At 38.2% G+C, this 15,725-nt stretch overlaps 7 non-coding genes across 7 annotated transcripts; all 7 read left to right on the top strand.

The window, feature by feature from the left end:
• The first annotated feature begins 1,392 nt into the window (after window positions 1–1,392).
• On the top strand, window positions 1,393–1,464 carry trnac-gca (transfer RNA cysteine (anticodon GCA)). The gene has a single exon. It is a non-coding gene; the product is annotated as a tRNA-Cys (tRNA).
• A 2,408-nt stretch (window positions 1,465–3,872) lies between these two features.
• trnac-gca (transfer RNA cysteine (anticodon GCA)) lies at window positions 3,873–3,944 on the top strand. The gene has a single exon. It is a non-coding gene; the product is annotated as a tRNA-Cys (tRNA).
• A 2,408-nt stretch (window positions 3,945–6,352) lies between these two features.
• Window positions 6,353–6,424, top strand: trnac-gca (transfer RNA cysteine (anticodon GCA)). Its single transcript has one exon. It is a non-coding gene; the product is annotated as a tRNA-Cys (tRNA).
• Window positions 6,425–8,833: 2,409 nt separating this feature from the next.
• Window positions 8,834–8,905, top strand: trnac-gca (transfer RNA cysteine (anticodon GCA)). The gene has a single exon. It is a non-coding gene; the product is annotated as a tRNA-Cys (tRNA).
• Window positions 8,906–10,860: 1,955 nt separating this feature from the next.
• trnac-gca (transfer RNA cysteine (anticodon GCA)) lies at window positions 10,861–10,932 on the top strand. The gene has a single exon. It is a non-coding gene; the product is annotated as a tRNA-Cys (tRNA).
• A 2,409-nt stretch (window positions 10,933–13,341) lies between these two features.
• Window positions 13,342–13,413, top strand: trnac-gca (transfer RNA cysteine (anticodon GCA)). Its single transcript has one exon. It is a non-coding gene; the product is annotated as a tRNA-Cys (tRNA).
• A 1,955-nt stretch (window positions 13,414–15,368) lies between these two features.
• trnac-gca (transfer RNA cysteine (anticodon GCA)) lies at window positions 15,369–15,440 on the top strand. The gene has a single exon. It is a non-coding gene; the product is annotated as a tRNA-Cys (tRNA).
• The last annotated feature ends 285 nt before the right edge of the window (window positions 15,441–15,725 follow it).

Below are 15,725 nucleotides of genomic sequence, written 5' to 3'. Positions count from 1 at the left end.
CTCAGCCTTTGTTATTGAATGACAATCTTTATATTACAATTAAATGCACTATAGCTCAATGGTGGAGTATTTCACAACAGATCAAGTGGTCACTGGTCCAAAACCAGGTGCCCCTTAAAAGAGAAACAGGGTGTTTGTTCAATGTATATCTGCAATATGCGGGTTGCCTATTATTATTGATCAAAATTGCACCATAGTGATTCCTTAGATAAAGGAGGGTTTCCAGTTCTGCTTTTGTTATATAATGAGAATGTTTCATTTGCAATTGAACAGAGTGACTATCTCATTCATACATCATTTTTCTGCAGAGCAAGAGGTCTCTGGTTCTAATCCAGGTACCCTCTACAAGAGAAATTGGGTGTTTGTTCAATGTGTATCTTCAATCTGTTGGTTACCTTTTATTCTTGGTCAAGATTGCACCAAAGTCATTCCTTAGATATGGCAGGGTTTCCAGCTCAGCCTTTGTAATTTTATGACAATCTTTATTTTACAATTCAATGCACTTTAGCTCAATGGTGGAGTATTTCACAACAGATCAAGTGGTCACTGGTCCAAAACCAGGTGCCCCTTAAAAGAGAAACAGGGTGTTTGTTCAATGTATATCTGCAATCTGCGGGTTCCTTATTATTGTTGATCAAAATTGCACCATAGTGATTCCTTAGATAAAGGAGGGTTTCCAGTTCTGCCTATGTTATATAATGAAAATGTTTCATTTGCAATTGAATAGAGTAAATAGCTCATTCATACAGCATTTTACTGCAGAGCAAGAGGTCTATGCTTCAATTCCAGGTGCCACCTATGGAAACATGCTGTAATGAGTAGAATGTGCTTCTTCAAATTGTGAATTGCTTCATCTTCAATGGAAGTGGATGGTTTTTGTGATGTAATTCCATCACGTGTCTTTTGATGTTCATCTTAATTAGGATATGTTTACGAGCATTGTTTAGCTCAATGATAGAGAATTTAACTGCAGATCAAGAGGTCTCTGCTTCAAATTCAGGTTCACACTAAAAGTGATACAAGATGTTTTTTCCATGTATGTCTTCAATCTGCTGGTTGCAATTTATTTTTGGTCAAGATTGCACCAATGTGATTTCTTAGATGTGGGAGGGTTTCCAGCTCTGCCTTCGTTATCTAATGAGAATGTTTCTATTGCAATCGAACAGAGTGTAGCTCAGTGGTGGCGCGTTTTACAGCAGATCAAGAGGTCTCTGCTTCAAATCCAGGAGCCCCCTACGAAAACATGCTGTTATGAGTAAAATGAGGTTCTTTAAACAGTAAGTTGCCTTTTCGTTTGATGGTAGTGAATGGCGTTCATAATGTTGATTCCTCACGCAGGGCTTTTGATATTCATCTTCATTAATACATGTGAGCTTGTGTTCTACAAGTGGAGGTGGTATAGCTCAGTGGTAGAGCATTTGACTGCAGATCAAGAGGTCTCTGGTTCAAATCCAGTTGCCCCCTACAAAAGAATTAGGGTGTTTGTTCAATGTGTTTCTTCAATCTGTTGCTTACCTTTTATTCTTGTTCAAGATTGCACCAAAGTCATTCCTTAGATATGGCAGGGTCTCCAGCTCTGCCTTTGTAATTTTATGACAATCTTTATTTTACAATTCAATGCACTATAGCTCAATGCTAGAGTATTTCACTGCAGATCAAGAGGTCACTGGTCCAAAACCAAGTGCCCCTTAAATGAGAAACAGGGTGTTTGTTCAATTTATATCTGCAATCTGCGGGTTGCCTATTATTGTTGATCAAAATTGCACCATAGTGATTCCTTAGATAAAGGAGGGTTTCCAGTTCTGCTTTTGTTATATAATGAGAATGTTTCATTTGCAATTGAACAGAGTGAATATCTCATTCATACATCATTTTTCTACAGAGCAAGAGGTCTCTGGTTCAAATCCAGGTGCCCTCTACAAGGAAATTGGGTGTTTGTTCAATGTGTATCTTCAATCTGTTGCTTACATTTTATTCTTGGTCAAGATTGCACCAAAGTCATTCCTTAGATATGGCAGGGTTTCCAGCTCAGCCTTTGTTATTGAATGACAATCTTTATTTTACAATTCAATGCACTATAGCTCAATGGTGGAGTATTTCACAACAGATCAAGTGGTCACTGGTCCAAAACCAGGTGCCCCTTAAAAGAGAAACAGGGTGTTTGTTCAATGTATATCTGCAATCTGCGGGTTGCCTATTATTGTTGATCAAAATTGCACCATAGTGATTCCTTAGATAAAGGAGGGTTTCCAGTTCTGCTTTTGTTTTATAATGAGAATGTTTCATTTGCAATTGAACAGAGTGAATATCTCATTCATACATAATTTTTCTACAGAGCAAGAGGTCTCTGGTTCAAATCCAGGTGCCCTCTACAAGGAAATTGGGTGTTTGTTCAATGTGTATCTTCAATCTGTTGCTTACATTTTATTCTTGGTCAAGATTGCACCAAAGTCATTCCTTAGATATGGCAGGGTTTCCAGCTCAGCCTTTGTTATTGAATGACAATCTTTATATTACAATTAAATGCACTATAGCTCAATGGTGGAGTATTTCACAACAGATCAAGTGGTCACTGGTCCAAAACCAGGTGCCCCTTAAAAGAGAAACAGGGTGTTTGTTCAATGTATATCTGCAATATGCGGGTTGCCTATTATTATTGATCAAAATTGCACCATAGTGATTCCTTAGATAAAGGAGGGTTTCCAGTTCTGCTTTTGTTATATAATGAGAATGTTTCATTTGCAATTGAACAGAGTGACTATCTCATTCATACATCATTTTTCTGCAGAGCAAGAGGTCTCTGGTTCTAATCCAGGTACCCTCTACAAGAGAAATTGGGTGTTTGTTCAATGTGTATCTTCAATCTGTTGGTTACCTTTTATTCTTGGTCAAGATTGCACCAAAGTCATTCCTTAGATATGGCAGGGTTTCCAGCTCAGCCTTTGTAATTTTATGACAATCTTTATTTTACAATTCAATGCACTATAGCTCAATGGTGGAGTATTTCACAACAGATCAAGTGGTCACTGGTCCAAAACCAGGTGCCCCTTAAAAGAGAAACAGGGTGTTTGTTCAATGTATATCTGCAATCTGCGGGTTCCTTATTATTGTTGATCAAAATTGCACCATAGTGATTCCTTAGATAAAGGAGGGTTTCCAGTTCTGCCTATGTTATATAATGAAAATGTTTCATTTGCAATTGAACAGAGTAAATAGCTCATTCATACAGCATTTTACTGCAGAGCAAGAGGTCTATGCTTCAATTCCAGGTGCCACCTATGGAAACATGCTGTAATGAGTAGAATGTGCTTCTTCAAATTGTGAATTGCTTCATCTTCAATGGAAGTGGATGGTTATTGTGATGTAATTCCATCACGTGTCTTTTGATGTTCATCTTAATTAGGATATGTTTACGAGCATTGTTTAGCTCAATGATAGAGAATTTAACTGCAGATCAAGAGGTCTCTGCTTCAAATTCAGGTTCACACTAAAAGTGATACAAGATGTTTTTTCCATGTATGTCTTCAATCTGCTGGTTGCAATTTATTTTTGGTCAAGATTGCACCAATGTGATTTCTTAGATGTGGGAGGGTTTCCAGCTCTGCCTTCGTTATCTAATGAGAATGTTTCTATTGCAATCGAACAGAGTGTAGCTCAGTGGTGGCGCGTTTTACAGCAGATCAAGAGGTCTCTGCTTCAAATCCAGGAGCCCCCTACGAAAACATGCTGTTATGAGTAAAATGAGGTTCTTTAAACAGTAAGTTGCCTTTTCGTTTGATGGTAGTGAATGGCGTTCATAATGTTGATTCCTCACGCAGGGCTTTTGATATTCATCTTCATTAATACATGTGAGCTTGTGTTCTACAAGTGGAGGGGGTATAGCTCAGTGGTAGAGCATTTGACTGCAGATCAAGAGGTCTCTGGTTCAAATCCAGTTGCCCCCTACAAAAGAATTAGGGTGTTTGTTCAATGTGTTTCTTCAATCTGTTGCTTACCTTTTATTCTTGTTCAAGATTGCACCAAAGTCATTCCTTAGATATGGCAGGGTCTCCAGCTCTGCCTTTGTAATTTTATGACAATCTTTATTTTACAATTCAATGCACTATAGCTCAATGCTAGAGTATTTCACTGCAGATCAAGAGGTCACTGGTCCAAAACCAAGTGCCCCTTAAATGAGAAACAGGGTGTTTGTTCAATTTATATCTGCAATCTGCGGGTTGCCTATTATTGTTGATCAAAATTGCACCATAGTGATTCCTTAGATAAAGGAGGGTTTCCAGTTCTGCTTTTGTTATATAATGAGAATGTTTCATTTGCAATTGAACAGAGTGAATATCTCATTCATACATCATTTTTCTACAGAGCAAGAGGTCTCTGGTTCAAATCCAGGTGCCCTCTACAAGGAAATTGGGTGTTTGTTCAATGTGTATCTTCAATCTGTTGCTTACATTTTATTCTTGGTCAAGATTGCACCAAAGTCATTCCTTAGATATGGCAGGGTTTCCAGCTCAGCCTTTGTTATTGAATGACAATCTTTATTTTACAATTCAATGCACTATAGCTCAATGGTGGAGTATTTCACAACAGATCAAGTGGTCACTGGTCCAAAACCAGGTGCCCCTTAAAAGAGAAACAGGGTGTTTGTTCAATGTATATCTGCAATCTGCGGGTTGCCTATTATTGTTGATCAAAATTGCACCATAGTGATTCCTTAGATAAAGGAGGGTTTCCAGTTCTGCTTTTGTTTTATAATGAGAATGTTTCATTTGCAATTGAACAGAGTGAATATCTCATTCATACATCATTTTTCTACAGAGCAAGAGGTCTCTGGTTCAAATCCAGGTGCCCTCTACAAGGAAATTGGGTTTTTGTTCAATGTGTATCTTCAATCTGTTGCTTACATTTTATTCTTGGTCAAGATTGCACCAAAGTCATTCCTTAGATATGGCAGGGTTTCCAGCTCAGCCTTTGTTATTGAATGACAATCTTTATATTACAATTAAATGCACTATAGCTCAATGGTGGAGTATTTCACAACAGATCAAGTGGTCACTGGTCCAAAACCAGGTGCCCCTTAAAAGAGAAACAGGGTGTTTGTTCAATGTATATCTGCAATATGCGGGTTGCCTATTATTATTGATCAAAATTGCACCATAGTGATTCCTTAGATAAAGGAGGGTTTCCAGTTCTGCTTTTGTTATATAATGAGAATGTTTCATTTGCAATTGAACAGAGTGACTATCTCATTCATACATCATTTTTCTGCAGAGCAAGAGGTCTCTGGTTCTAATCCAGGTACCCTCTACAAGAGAAATTGGGTGTTTGTTCAATGTGTATCGTCAATCTGTTGGTTACCTTTTATTCTTGGTCAAGATTGCACCAAAGTCATTCCTTAGATATGGCAGGGTTTCCAGCTCAGCCTTTGTAATTTTATGACAATCTTTATTTTACAATTCAATGCACTTTAGCTCAATGGTGGAGTATTTCACAACAGATCAAGTGGTCACTGGTCCAAAACCAGGTGCCCCTTAAAAGAGAAACAGGGTGTTTGTTCAATGTATATCTGCAATCTGCGGGTTCCTTATTATTGTTGATCAAAATTGCACCATAGTGATTCCTTAGATAAAGGAGGGTTTCCAGTTCTGCCTATGTTATATAATGAAAATGTTTCATTTGCAATTGAATAGAGTAAATAGCTCATTCATACAGCATTTTACTGCAGAGCAAGAGGTCTATGCTTCAATTCCAGGTGCCACCTATGGAAACATGCTGTAATGAGTAGAATGTGCTTCTTCAAATTGTGAATTGCTTCATCTTCAATGGAAGTGGATGGTTTTTGTGATGTAATTCCATCACGTGTCTTTTGATGTTCATCTTAATTAGGATATGTTTACGAGCATTGTTTAGCTCAATGATAGAGAATTTAACTGCAGATCAAGAGGTCTCTGCTTCAAATTCAGGTTCACACTAAAAGTGATACAAGATGTTTTTTCCATGTATGTCTTCAATCTGCTGGTTGCAATTTATTTTTGGTCAAGATTGCACCAATGTGATTTCTTAGATGTGGGAGGGTTTCCAGCTCTGCCTTCGTTATCTAATGAGAATGTTTCTATTGCAATCGAACAGAGTGTAGCTCAGTGGTGGCGCGTTTTACAGCAGATCAAGAGGTCTCTGCTTCAAATCCAGGAGCCCCCTACGAAAACATGCTGTTATGAGTAAAATGAGGTTCTTTAAACAGTAAGTTGCCTTTTCGTTTGATGGTAGTGAATGGCGTTCATAATGTTGATTCCTCACGCAGGGCTTTTGATATTCATCTTCATTAATACATGTGAGCTTGTGTTCTACAAGTGGAGGGGGTATAGCTCAGTGGTAGAGCATTTGACTGCAGATCAAGAGGTCTCTGGTTCAAATCCAGTTGCCCCCTACAAAAGAATTAGGGTGTTTGTTCAATGTGTTTCTTCAATCTGTTGCTTACCTTTTATTCTTGTTCAAGATTGCACCAAAGTCATTCCTTAGATATGGCAGGGTCTCCAGCTCTGCCTTTGTAATTTTATGACAATCTTTATTTTACAATTCAATGCACTATAGCTCAATGCTAGAGTATTTCACTGCAGATCAAGAGGTCACTGGTCCAAAACCAAGTGCCCCTTAAATGAGAAACAGGGTGTTTGTTCAATTTATATCTGCAATCTGCGGGTTGCCTATTATTGTTGATCAAAATTGCACCATAGTGATTCCTTAGATAAAGGAGGGTTTCCAGTTCTGCTTTTGTTATATAATGAGAATGTTTCATTTGCAATTGAACAGAGTGAATATCTCATTCATACATCATTTTTCTACAGAGCAAGAGGTCTCTGGTTCAAATCCAGGTGCCCTCTACAAGGAAATTGGGTGTTTGTTCAATGTGTATCTTCAATCTGTTGCTTACATTTTATTCTTGGTCAAGATTGCACCAAAGTCATTCCTTAGATATGGCAGGGTTTCCAGCTCAGCCTTTGTTATTGAATGACAATCTTTATATTACAATTAAGTGCACTATAGCTCAATGGTGGAGTATTTCACAACAGATCAAGTGGTCACTGGTCCAAAACCAGGTGCCCCTTAAAAGAGAAACAGGGTGTTTGTTCAATGTATATCTGCAATCTGCGGGTTGCCTATTATTGTTGATCAAAATTGCACCATAGTGATTCCTTAGATAAAGGAGGGTTTCCAGTTCTGCTTTTGTTATATAATGAGAATGTTTCATTTGCAATTGAACAGAGTGAATATCTCATTCATACATCATTTTTCTGCAGAGCAAGAGGTCTCTGGTTCAAATCCAGGTGCCCTCTACAAGAGAAATTGGGTGATTGTTCAATGTGTATCTTCAATCTGTTGCTTACATTTTATTCTTGGTCAAGATTGCACCAAAGTCATTCCTTAGATATGGCAGGGTTTCCAGCTCAGCCTTTGTTATTGAATGACAATCTTTATATTACAATTAAATGCACTATAGCTCAATGGTGGAGTATTTCACAACAGATCAAGTGGTCACTGGTCCAAAACCAGGTGCCCCTTAAAAGAGAAACAGGGTGTTTGTTCAATGTATATCTGCAATATGCGGGTTGCCTATTATTATTGATCAAAATTGCACCATAGTGATTCCTTAGATAAAGGAGGGTTTCCAATTCTGCTTTTGTTATATAATGAGAATGTTTCATTTGCAATTGAACAGAGTGACTATCTCATTCATACATCATTTTTCTGCAGAGCAAGAGGTCTCTGGTTCTAATCCAGGTACCCTCTACAAGAGAAATTGGGTGTTTGTTCAATGTGTATCTTCAATCTGTTGGTTACCTTTTATTCTTGGTCAAGATTGCACCAAAGTCATTCCTTAGATATGGCAGGGTTTCCAGCTCAGCCTTTGTAATTTTATGACAATCTTTATTTTACAATTCAATGCACTTTAGCTCAATGGTGGAGTATTTCACAACAGATCAAGTGGTCACTGGTCCAAAACCAGGTGCCCCTTAAAAGAGAAACAGGGTGTTTGTTCAATGTATATCTGCAATCTGCGGGTTCCTTATTATTGTTGATCAAAATTGCACCATAGTGATTCCTTAGATAAAGGAGGGTTTCCAGTTCTGCCTATGTTATATAATGAAAATGTTTCATTTGCAATTGAATAGAGTAAATAGCTCATTCATACAGCATTTTACTGCAGAGCAAGAGGTCTATGCTTCAATTCCAGGTGCCACCTATGGACACATGCTGTAATGAGTAGAATGTGCTTCTTCAAATTGTGAATTGCTTCATCTTCAATGGAAGTGGATGGTTTTTGTGATGTAATTCCATCACGTGTCTTTTGATGTTCATCTTAATTAGGATATGTTTACGAGCATTGTTTAGCTCAATGATAGAGAATTTAACTGCAGATCAAGAGGTCTCTGCTTCAAATTCAGGTTCACACTAAAAGTGATACAAGATGTTTTTTCCATGTATGTCTTCAATCTGCTGGTTGCAATTTATTTTTGGTCAAGATTGCACCAATGTGATTTCATAGATGTGGGAGGGTTTCCAGCTCTGCCTTCGTTATCTAATGAGAATGTTTCTATTGCAATCGAACAGAGTGTAGCTCAGTGGTGGCGCGTTTTACAGCAGATCAAGAGGTCTCTGCTTCAAATCCAGGAGCCCCCTACGAAAACATGCTGTTATGAGTAAAATGAGGTTCTTTAAACAGTAAGTTGCCTTTTCGTTTGATGGTAGTGAATGGCGTTCATAATGTTGATTCCTCACGCAGGGCTTTTGATATTCATCTTCATTAATACATGTGAGCTTGTGTTCTACAAGTGGAGGGGGTATAGCTCAGTGGTAGAGCATTTGACTGCAGATCAAGAGGTCTCTGGTTCAAATCCAGTTGCCCCCTACAAAAGAATTAGGGTGTTTGTTCAATGTGTTTCTTCAATCTGTTGCTTACCTTTTATTCTTGTTCAAGATTGCACCAAAGTCATTCCTTAGATATGGCAGGGTCTCCAGCTCTGCCTTTGTAATTTTATGACAATCTTTATTTTACAATTCAATGCACTATAGCTCAATGCTAGAGTATTTCACTGCAGATCAAGAGGTCACTGGTCCAAAACCAAGTGCCCCTTAAATGAGAAACAGGGTGTTTGTTCAATTTATATCTGCAATCTGCGGGTTGCCTATTATTGTTGATCAAAATTGCACCATAGTGATTCCTTAGATAAAGGAGGGTTTCCAGTTCTGCTTTTGTTATATAATGAGAATGTTTCATTTGCAATTGAACAGAGTGAATATCTCATTCATACATCATTTTTCTACAGAGCAAGAGGTCTCTGGTTCAAATCCAGGTGCCCTCTACAAGGAAATTGGGTGTTTGTTCAATGTGTATCTTCAATCTGTTGCTTACATTTTATTCTTGGTCAAGATTGCACCAAAGTCATTCCTTAGATATGGCAGGGTTTCCAGCTCAGCCTTTGTTATTGAATGACAATCTTTATATTACAATTAAGTGCACTATAGCTCAATGGTGGAGTATTTCACAACAGATCAAGTGGTCACTGGTCCAAAACCAGGTGCCCCTTCAAAGAGAAACAGGGTGTTTGTTCAATGTATATCTGCAATCTGCGGGTTGCCTATTATTGTTGATCAAAATTGCACCATAGTGATTCCTTAGATAAAGGAGGGTTTCCAGTTCTGCTTTTGTTATATAATGAGAATGTTTCATTTGCAATTGAACAGAGTGAATATCTCATTCATACATCATTTTTCTGCAGAGCAAGAGGTCTCTGGTTCAAATCCAGGTGCCCTCTACAAGAGAAATTGGGTGTTTGTTCAATGTGTATCTTCAATCTGTTGGTTACCTTTTATTCTTGGTCAAGATTGCACCAAAGTCATTCCTTAGATATGGCAGGGTTTCCAGCTCAGCCTTTGTTATTGAATGACAATCTTAATTTTACATTTCAATGCACTATAGCTCAATGGTGGAGTATTTCACAACAGATCAAGTGGTCACTGGTCCAAAACCAGGTGCCCCTTAAAAGAGAAACAGGGTGTTTGTTCAATGTATATCTGCAATCTGCGGGTTCCTTATTATTGTTGATCAAAATTGCACCATAGTGATTCCTTAGATAAAGGAGGGTTTCCAGTTCTGCCTATGTTATATAATGAAAATGTTTCATTTGCAATTGAACAGAGTAAATAGCTCATTCATACAGCATTTTACTGCAGAGCAAGAGGTCTCTGCTTCAATTCCAGGTGCCACCTATGGAAACATGCTGTAATGAGTAGAATGTGCTTCTTCAAATTGTGAATTGCTTTATCTTCAATGGAAGTGGATGGTTTTTGTGATGTAATTCCATCACGTGTCTTTTGATGTTCGTCTTAATTAGGATATGTTTACGAGCATTGTTTAGCTCAATGGTAGAGAATTTAACTGCAGATCAAGAGGTCTCTGCTTCAAATTCAGGTTCACACTAAAAGTGATACAAGATGTTTTTTCCATGTATGTCTTCAATCTGCTGGTTGCAATTTATTTTTGGTCAAGATTGCACCAATGTGATTTCTTAGATGTGGGAGGGTTTCCAGCTCTGCCTTCGTTATCTAATGAGAATGTTTCTATTGCAATCGAACAGAGTGTAGCTCAGTGGTGGCGCGTTTTACAGCAGATCAAGAGGTCTCTGCTTCAAATCCAGGAGCCCCCTACGAAAACATGCTGTTATGAGTAAAATGAGGTTCTTTAAACAGTAAGTTGCCTTTTCGTTTGATGGTAGTGAATGGCGTTCATAATGTTGATTCCTCACGCAGGGCTTTTGATATTCATCTTCATTAATACATGTGAGCTTGTGTTCTACAAGTGGAGGGGGTATAGCTCAGTGGTAGAGCATTTGACTGCAGCTCAAGAGGTCTCTGGTTCAAATCCAGTTGCCCCCTACAAAAGAATTAGGGTGTTTGTTCAATGTGTTTCTTCAATCTGTTGCTTACCTTTTATTCTTGTTCAAGATTGCACCAAAGTCATTCCTTAGATATGGCAGGGTCTCCAGCTCTGCCTTTGTAATTTTATGACAATCTTTATTTTACAATTCAATGCACTATAGCTCAATGCTAGAGTATTTCACTGCAGATCAAGAGGTCACTGGTCCAAAACCAAGTGCCCCTTAAATGAGAAACAGGGTGTTTGTTCAATTTATATCTGCAATCTGCGGGTTGCCTATTATTGTTGATCAAAATTGCACCATAGTGATTCCTTAGATAAAGGAGGGTTTCCAGTTCTGCTTTTGTTATATAATGAGAATGTTTCATTTGCAATTGAACAGAGTGAATATCTCATTCATACATCATTTTTCTACAGAGCAAGAGGTCTCTGGTTCAAATCCAGGTGCCCTCTACAAGGAAATTGGGTGTTTGTTCAATGTGTATCTTCAATCTGTTGCTTACATTTTATTCTTGGTCAAGATTGCACCAAAGTCATTCCTTAGATATGGCAGGGTTTCCAGCTCAGCCTTTGTTATTGAATGACAATCTTTATATTACAATTAAGTGCACTATAGCTCAATGGTGGAGTATTTCACAACAGATCAAGTGGTCACTGGTCCAAAACCAGGTGCCCCTTAAAAGAGAAACAGGGTGTTTGTTCAATGTATATCTGCAATCTGCGGGTTGCCTATTATTGTTGATCAAAATTGCACCATAGTGATTCCTTAGATAAAGGAGGGTTTCCAGTTCTGCTTTTGTTATATAATGAGAATGTTTCATTTGCAATTGAACAGAGTGAATATCTCATTCATACATCATTTTTCTGCAGAGCAAGAGGTCTCTGGTTCAAATCCAGGTGCCCTCTACAAGAGAAATTGGGTGATTGTTCAATGTGTATCTTCAATCTGTTGCTTACATTTTATTCTTGGTCAAGATTGCACCAAAGTCATTCCTTAGATATGGCAGGGTTTCCAGCTCAGCCTTTGTTATTGAATGACAATCTTTATATTACAATTAAATGCACTATAGCTCAATGGTGGAGTATTTCACAACAGATCAAGTGGTCACTGGTCCAAAACCAGGTGCCCCTTAAAAGAGAAACAGGGTGTTTGTTCAATGTATATCTGCAATATGCGGGTTGCCTATTATTATTGATCAAAATTGCACCATAGTGATTCCTTAGATAAAGGAGGGTTTCCAGTTCTGCTTTTGTTATATAATGAGAATGTTTCATTTGCAATTGAACAGAGTGACTATCTCATTCATACATCATTTTTCTGCAGAGCAAGAGGTCTCTGGTTCTAATCCAGGTACCCTCTACAAGAGAAATTGGGTGTTTGTTCAATGTGTATCTTCAATCTGTTGGTTACCTTTTATTCTTGGTCAAGATTGCACCAAAGTCATTCCTTAGATATGGCAGGGTTTCCAGCTCAGCCTTTGTTATTGAATGACAATCTTTATTTTACAATTCAATGCACTATAGCTCAATGGTGGAGTATTTCACAACAGATCAAGTGGTCACTGGTCCAAAACCAGGTGCCCCTTAAAAGAGAAACAGGGTGTTTGTTCAATGTATATCTGCAATCTGCGGGTTCCTTATTATTGTTGATCAAAATTGCACCATAGTGATTCCTTAGATAAAGGAGGGTTTCCAGTTCTGCCTATGTTATATAATGAAAATGTTTCATTTGCAATTGAATAGAGTAAATAGCTCATTCATACAGCATTTTACTGCAGAGCAAGAGGTCTATGCTTCAATTCCAGGTGCCACCTATGGAAACATGCTGTAATGAGTAGAATGTGCTTCTTCAAATTGTGAATTGCTTCATCTTCAATGGAAGTGGATGGTTTTTGTGATGTAATTCCATCACGTGTCTTTTGATGTTCATCTTAATTAGGATATGTTTACGAGCATTGTTTAGCTCAATGATAGAGAATTTAACTGCAGATCAAGAGGTCTCTGCTTCAAATTCAGGTTCACACTAAAAGTGATACAAGATGTTTTTTCCATGTATGTCTTCAATCTGCTGGTTGCAATTTATTTTTGGTCAAGATTGCACCAATGTGATTTCATAGATGTGGGAGGGTTTCCAGCTCTGCCTTCGTTATCTAATGAGAATGTTTCTATTGCAATCGAACAGAGTGTAGCTCAGTGGTGGCGCGTTTTACAGCAGATCAAGAGGTCTCTGCTTCAAATCCAGGAGCCCCCTACGAAAACATGCTGTTATGAGTAAAATGAGGTTCTTTAAACAGTAAGTTGCCTTTTCGTTTGATGGTAGTGAATGGCGTTCATAATGTTGATTCCTCACGCAGGGCTTTTGATATTCATCTTCATTAATACATGTGAGCTTGTGTTCTACAAGTGGAGGGGGTATAGCTCAGTGGTAGAGCATTTGACTGCAGATCAAGAGGTCTCTGGTTCAAATCCAGTTGCCCCCTACAAAAGAATTAGGGTGTTTGTTCAATGTGTTTCTTCAATCTGTTGCTTACCTTTTATTCTTGTTCAAGATTGCACCAAAGTCATTCCTTAGATATGGCAGGGTCTCCAGCTCTGCCTTTGTAATTTTATGACAATCTTTATTTTACAATTCAATGCACTATAGCTCAATGCTAGAGTATTTCACTGCAGATCAAGAGGTCACTGGTCCAAAACCAAGTGCCCCTTAAATGAGAAACAGGGTGTTTGTTCAATTTATATCTGCAATCTGCGGGTTGCCTATTATTGTTGATCAAAATTGCACCATAGTGATTCCTTAGATAAAGGAGGGTTTCCAGTTCTGCTTTTGTTATATAATGAGAATGTTTCATTTGCAATTGAACAGAGTGAATATCTCATTCATACATCATTTTTCTACAGAGCAAGAGGTCTCTGGTTCAAATCCAGGTGCCCTCTACAAGGAAATTGGGTGTTTGTTCAATGTGTATCTTCAATCTGTTGCTTACATTTTATTCTTGGTCAAGATTGCACCAAAGTCATTCCTTAGATATGGCAGGGTTTCCAGCTCAGCCTTTGTTATTGAATGACAATCTTTATATTACAATTAAGTGCACTATAGCTCAATGGTGGAGTATTTCACAACAGATCAAGTGGTCACTGGTCCAAAACCAGGTGCCCCTTCAAAGAGAAACAGGGTGTTTGTTCAATGTATATCTGCAATCTGCGGGTTGCCTATTATTGTTGATCAAAATTGCACCATAGTGATTCCTTAGATAAAGGAGGGTTTCCAGTTCTGCTTTTGTTATATAATGAGAATGTTTCATTTGCAATTGAACAGAGTGAATATCTCATTCATACATCATTTTTCTGCAGAGCAAGAGGTCTCTGGTTCAAATCCAGGTGCCCTCTACAAGAGAAATTGGGTGTTTGTTCAATGTGTATCTTCAATCTGTTGGTTACCTTTTATTCTTGGTCAAGATTGCACCAAAGTCATTCCTTAGATATGGCAGGGTTTCCAGCTCAGCCTTTGTTATTGAATGACAATCTTAATTTTACATTTCAATGCACTATAGCTCAATGGTGGAGTATTTCACAACAGATCAAGTGGTCACTGGTCCAAAACCAGGTGCCCCTTAAAAGAGAAACAGGGTGTTTGTTCAATGTATATCTGCAATCTGCGGGTTCCTTATTATTGTTGATCAAAATTGCACCATAGTGATTCCTTAGATAAAGGAGGGTTTCCAGTTCTGCCTATGTTATATAATGAAAATGTTTCATTTGCAATTGAACAGAGTAAATAGCTCATTCATACAGCATTTTACTGCAGAGCAAGAGGTCTCTGCTTCAATTCCAGGTGCCACCTATGGAAACATGCTGTAATGAGTAGAATGTGCTTCTTCAAATTGTGAATTGCTTTATCTTCAATGGAAGTGGATGGTTTTTGTGATGTAATTCCATCACGTGTCTTTTGATGTTCGTCTTAATTAGGATATGTTTACGAGCATTGTTTAGCTCAATGGTAGAGAATTTAATTGCAGATCAAGAGGTCTCTGCTTCAAATTCAGGTTCACACTAAAAGTGATACAAGATGTTTTTTCCATGTATGTCTTCAATCTGCTGGTTGCAATTTATTTTTGGTCAAGATTGCACCAATGTGATTTCTTAGATGTGGGAGGGTTTCCAGCTCTGCCTTCGTTATCTAATGAGAATGTTTCTATTGCAATCGAACAGAGTGTAGCTCAGTGGTGGCGCGTTTTACAGCAGATCAAGAGGTCTCTGCTTCAAATCCAGGAGCCCCCTACGAAAACATGCTGTTATGAGTAAAATGAGGTTCTTTAAACAGTAAGTTGCCTTTTCGTTTGATGGTAGTGAATGGCGTTCATAATGTTGATTCCTCACGCAGGGCTTTTGATATTCATCTTCATTAATACATGTGAGCTTGTGTTCTACAAGTGGAGGGGGTATAGCTCAGTGGTAGAGCATTTGACTGCAGATCAAGAGGTCTCTGGTTCAAATCCAGTTGCCCCCTACAAAAGAATTAGGGTGTTTGTTCAATGTGTTTCTTCAATCTGTTGCTTACCTTTTATTCTTGTTCAAGATTGCACCAAAGTCATTCCTTAGATATGGCAGGGTCTCCAGCTCTGCCTTTGTAATTTTATGACAATCTTTATTTTACAATTCAATGCACTATAGCTCAATGCTAGAGTATTTCACTGCAGATCAAGAGGTCACTGGTCCAAAACCAAGTGCCCCTTAAATGAGAAACAGGGTGTTTGTTCAATTTATATCTGCAATCTGCGGGTTGCCTATTATT

Source organism: Amia ocellicauda, chromosome 21 (assembly GCF_036373705.1).
Source record: "Amia ocellicauda isolate fAmiCal2 chromosome 21, fAmiCal2.hap1, whole genome shotgun sequence".
Classification (NCBI taxonomy): domain Eukaryota; kingdom Metazoa; phylum Chordata; class Actinopteri; order Amiiformes; family Amiidae; genus Amia; species Amia ocellicauda.
This window is presented reverse-complemented; position numbering and strand designations above follow the sequence as displayed.